This window comes from Carcharhinus amblyrhynchos, chromosome 24 (assembly GCF_965287045.1).
Source record: "Carcharhinus amblyrhynchos chromosome 24, sCarAmb.v2.hapA, whole genome shotgun sequence".
NCBI lineage: Eukaryota > Metazoa > Chordata > Chondrichthyes > Carcharhiniformes > Carcharhinidae > Carcharhinus > Carcharhinus amblyrhynchos.
Window position 1 is genome coordinate 43,432,136 of NC_137347.1, and position 6,019 is coordinate 43,438,154.

The following is a 6,019-nucleotide window of genomic DNA, read 5'->3' on the forward strand; positions in this document are numbered from 1 at the left end:
CACAAGAGATGGTCGAGATCCTAAATGAACATTTCTCATCAGTATTTAGTGTTGAGAAAAGCAGGAATATTAGGGAACTTGGGGAAATAAATAGTGATGTCTTGAGGAGTGTACATATTATGGAGAAGGAGGTGCTGGAAGTCTTAAAGCACATCAAGGTAGATAAATCACTGGGACCTGATGAGGTGTATCCCAAGATGTGGGAGGCTAGGGAGGAAATTGCGGGTCCCCTAGCCGAGATATTTGAATCATCGATAGTCGTGGGTGAGGTGCCTGAAGATTGGAGAGCGGCGAATGTTGTGTCTTTGTTTAAAAAGGACTTCAGGGAAAAGCCTGGGAACTACAGGCCTGTGAGCCTCACATCTGTGGTGGGTAAATTGTTGGAAGGTATTTTAAGAGACAGGATCTACAGACATTTGATGCAAGGACTGATTAGGGACAGTCAGCATAGCTTTGTGAGTGGAAAATCATGTCTCACGAATTTATTTGAGTTTTTTGAAGGGGTAACCAAGAAGTAGATGAGGGCAGTGCAATTGATGTTGTCTACATAGACTTTAGCAAGGCCTTTGATGAGGTCGTTGCATAAAGTTAAATCTCACAGGATCCAGGGTGAGGTATCTAAGTGGATACAAAATTGGCTAGAAGCCGGAGGGTAGTTGTAGAGAGTTGTTTTTCAAACTGGAGACCTGTGACCAGCGGTGTGCCTGAGGGAGCAGTGCTGGGCCCACTGTTATTTGTCATTTATATTAATGATTTGGATGAGAATATAGGAGGCATATTTAGTAAGTTTGCAGATGACACCAAGATTGGTGGAATGGTGGACAGTGAGGAAGTTATCTCCAGTTGCATTTTGATAGATTGAACCAAAGCAGGAGTTACTCAGTTAATGGTAGGGCTTTGGGAGAGTTACAGAACAAAGAGATCTTGGGGTACATGTTCATAGCTCCTTGAAAGTGGAGTCACAGGTGAACAGAGTAGTGAAGAAGGCATGCTTGGTTTCATCAATCAGAACATTGAATATAGGAGTTGGGGCGTCTTGTTGAAGTTGTACAAGACATTGGTAAGATCACACTTGGAATACTGTGTGCATTTCTGGTCACCCTATATTAGAAAGGATATTATTAAACTAGAAAGAGCGCGGGAAAGGTTTACTATGATGCTACTGGGTCTTGACGGCTTGAGTTATAAGGAGAGGCTGAATAGACTAGGACTTTTTTCTCTGGAGCGTAGGAGATTGAAGGGTGACCTTATAGAGGTCTATAAAATAATGAGGGGCATAGACATGGTAGATAGTCAATATCTTTTCCCAAAGGTAGGGAATTCTAAAACTAGACTGCAGAGGTTTAAGGTGAGAGGGGAGAGATACAAAAGTGTCCAGAGGGGCAATTGTTTCACACAGAGGGTGGTGATGTCTGGAACAAGCTGCCAGAGGTAATAGTAGGGGTGGGTATAAGTTTATCTTTTAAAAAGCTTTTACATAGTTACATGGGTATGATGGGTATAGAGGGATATGGGCCAAATGTGGGCAATTGGGATTAGCTTAGGGGTTTTAAAAAAAAGTGAGGGTGGCATGGACAAGTTGGGCCGAAGGGCCTGTTTCCATGCTGTAAAATCTATGGCTGTGTGACCTCCAGTGGGTTTTGGGAGGAGCATGGCTGGAAAATCTCTCCCCAGGTTTCAGGTTACTTGTTATCAGAAACCACAAATCTATTTGATTCTAATGTAGGAATCTGTGGTTGAAATAGTTGCCGCTGCACTATAAGATCCAAAAGGCTTTTTACGTCAGAACCCTGGCTTTGCATTTGGAAAAAGAACCAGAAAGCAGAAAACAGACTGCTTATCTGATAAAAGTGTATTTGGTCTTTATGGCTGCACTAATCAGAGTTATCACAGGATTTATTTTGTCATGCGGATGACATTGTGCAAACTGTGACTAAGCTAAAGTCTAAATTCCAAACTATATTTATGCAATGATAATATCATGAAATATTTTATCCAGTTTTATTTGTTTGAAAGTCTTATTCTTTCAATGGTTCAGTAAAGAGTGGCACCATGATTAGCACTGCTGCCTCTCAACACCAGGGGCCTGGGTTCAATCCCTGGATTGGGTGATGGTCTATGTGGAGTTTGTACATTTTCCCCCTGTCAGCCTGGGTTTCCTTCCACAGTCCAAAGAGTGTGGGTTAGATTGATTGGCTATGCTAAATTGCCCCCTTGTTGTCAGGGGGGTTAGCAGAGTAAATATGTGGGGCTATGGAGATAGGGTCTGGGAGGGATTGTGATTGGTGTAAACATGATGGCCCCTTTCTGCACTGTGGGAATTCTGTGATGAGCACATTTGCCACAACTCCTGCCTCTCACTGTGAAATTATGGATTTTGTCATGTTACTGTTTGTTTCAATATCTCAGCAGATGAATAAAGTAAATAACAAACAGGAGAGACCTGTTTTTAATCGATTCATGGATGTCGCTGGCTAGGCTGGGGTTTCTTGCTCATCCCTAAATGCCCTCAAAGTGGTGACAGTAAATTACCTTCTTCACTTGCTGCAGTCCATATGGTGTAGGTACATCCATAGTGCTGTTAGGAAGGAGGTTCTAGGTTTCTGACCCAGTGACTGTGAGTGTGTGGAATATGATTCCAGTTAAATTAATTCAATGAATATAAGGATGAGAATGTTTTTTAATTCTTTAATGGGATGTGGCTGTCACTGGCTGGCCATTTATTGTCCGTGAGAAGCTGGTGTTGAGCTGCCACCTTGAACCACTGCAGTCCCTGTAACGTAGGTACACCCAGAGTGCTGTTAGGGAGGAAATTCCAGGATTCTGAACCAGCAACAGTGAAGGAACGGCAATTTATTTTCAAATGAGGACAGTGAGTGACTTGGAGGGGAACTTGCAGGTGGTGGTGTTCCCAGGTGTCTGCTGCCCTTGTCCTTCTAGATGCTCGTGGTCTGGAATTTAGAAGGTGCTGTCTAAGGATCTTGGTGTGTTCCTGCAGTGCATCTTGTACGTGGTACACACAGCTGCCACAGTCTGTCGGTGACAAAGGGATTGAATGTTTGTGGAAGGAGTACCAATCAAGTGGGCTGTTTTGTCCTGGATAGTGTCGAGCTTTTGGGTGTAGTTGGAGCTCTACTCATCCAATGAAATGGAGAGTGTTCTATTTCACTCCTGACTTGTGCCTTGTAGACGATGGCTAGTCTTTGCTGGATCAGGAGGTGAGTTACTTGCTGCAGGATTCCTAGTCTTTGACCTGCTCCAGTAGCCACAGTATTTATATGGCTAGTCTAGATCAGTTTCTGGTCAATGGTAATCCCTCAGAATTGTTGACAGTGGGGATTCAGTGATGGTAATACCATTGACTGTAACAGGGAGATGGTTAGATTCTCTTGTGTTGGATATGGCCGTTGCTTGGTACTTGTGTGGCAAAAATAGTATTACTTGCCATTTAGCCCAAACCTGAATGTTCTCCGGTACTTGCTGTATTTGGACTTGGACTGTTTCAGTATCTGAGGAGCTGCAAATGGTGCTGAACATTGTGCAATCAACAGCAAATATCTCCACCTTGTGATGGGGGAAGGTCATTGGTGAAGCAGCTGAGGATGGTTGGGCCCAGAACATTACCCTGAGGAACTACTGCAGTGATGTCCTGGAGCTGAGACAAATGAACTCCAATCATTTCAGCCATCTTCCTTTGTGCCAGGTATGACTCTAACCAGTGGAGAATTCTCCCCTGTTTTGCTCGGGTTCCTTGATGCCACACTTGGTAGAAAGCAGCCTTGATATCAAGAGCAGTCACTCTCACCCCAAGTCCTTTGTCCATGTTTAGACCAAGGATGTCAGGAGCTGAATGACTCTGACAGAACCCAAACTTTGCATCATGAATGGGCTATTGCTGAGTGTTTGGTATCGCTGTTAACAACCCCTTCCATCACTTTACTGATGATCAAGAGAAGACTGATGGGGCAGTAATTGACTGGGTTGGATTTGTTCTGGGTTTTTTTTATGGACAGGACATAACTGGGCAGTTTTCTTCATTGCTGGGTAGATGCCAGTGTTGTATCTGTACTGAGACAGCTGGTGAAGGTTACAGCTAGTACCAGAGCATGGGCCTTCAGTACTGTTGCTGGAACATTGTCAAGGTGTATAACGCTGACAGTATCTAACACTTGGCATCTGTAAATTATCATTCATGAGAGTGGAAGTCGCAGACTGCACCAGGATTTATTTCCCATCCCTAATCAACTGAGTGCTAGCTCACTCGGCCACTCCAGGGGGCAATTTAAGAGTCAACCACATTGCTGTGGATCTTTTATATTCATTGCATGTGGGCATCACTGGTTAGGCCAGCATGTATTGGCTATCATTAATTGCCTTTGAAGTGAGTGGCCATTTCAGTGACATTTTGAAGAATTAGCCACGTTGCTGTGGGGTTGGGTAGGGCGTTGGGGAACCAGATGTGTTTTTACAACAATAGTCAACGGTTTCATTCTCGTCATTAAATGACGGAATCCAAGTTTCACCATCTGCCACGCGTGGATTTGAACCCAGGACCCCAGAGCTGAGTCGAGTGACAACACCGCTCATAGAAACTAGAAGCAGGTGTAGGCCATTCAGCCCTTTGAGCCCTGCTCCACCATTCATTATGATAATGGCTGATCATCAAATTCAATATCTTGATCTCCCTTCCCCACCATATTCCATGATCCCTTTAGTCCCAAGGGCTACATCTAGTTTCCTTTTGAAACTCACACATTTTGGCCTCAATTACTTTTTGTGGTAGTGAATTCCACACATTCAACACCATGAAGAAATTTCTCCTCACCTCAGTTCTAAAAGGTTTACCTCTTATCCTCAAACTATGACCCTAGTTCTGGACTCCCCCCAACATCCCTCCTCCCCACCACCATCATTAGGAACATTCTTTCTGAATCTACCTCGTCTAACCCTGTTACAATTTTATAAGCTTCTATGAGATCCGCCTCACACCTTTAAACCCCAATATAGTCTTTCCGCATATGACAGACCTGCCATCCCAGGTAAACCTTCACTGTGTTCCATCCATAGCAAGGACTCCAAAACTGCACTCAGTACTTAAGGTGTGGCCTCACCAACATCTTATACAATTGCAGTAAAACGTCTCTATCCCTACACTCAAATCCTCTCGCTCTGAAGGCCAACATACCATTTGCTTTCTTTACTACCAGCCGTACCTGCGGAGTCCCAGATGCGGAAAGTAAGTGTGCAGGGTGGCAACTGGGGCAGAATGATAGCACAGGTTAGCACCGCTGCCTCAAAGCAACAAGGACCTGGATTCGATTCCTGGTTCGGGTCACTGTATGTGTCGAGTTTGCACGTTCTCCCCATGTTTGCGTGGGTTTCCTCCGGGTGCTTCCATTTCCTCCCACAGTCCAAAACTCTGAAGGTGAGGTGGATTGGCCATGCTAAATTGCCCCTTAGTGTGAGGGGGACTAATGTGTGGGGATAGAGCCTGGGTGGGGTTGTGATCTGGTGTAGATTTGATAGGCCGAATGGCCTCTTTCTGAACTGTAGGGATTCTATGAGCCCCATGTAAGCCAAACCAAGTAAGGACAGCAGAATTCCTTCCCTAATGGGCATGAGCGAATTCCAGATGGGTTTTTTATTTTAAATTCCTGATTTTGTTTTACTATCTGCCACGGTGGGATTCAAATCCATGTCCCCAGATCATTCAGACCCTGGGTCTCTAGATTACTAGTCCAGTGACAATATTACTACATCACTGCCTCCCCACTCCATGCAGGGAACCTCAGGAGGAGGCTAGAATGGAGCACTCACCAGACACTTGGCTGAAGGTTGTTGCTGGAGCCTTGTCTCTGACACAGATGTGCTGGGTTCACCATCACTAGGGATGGAGACATATGTGGAGCTTTCTCTTCCAGTGAGTTGTTTAATTGTTCACCACCATTCATGACTGCAGATCTTAGACCTATTCCATTGATTGTGGAATCGCTGTTGGGATTGCTTATCTCTGTTAGTT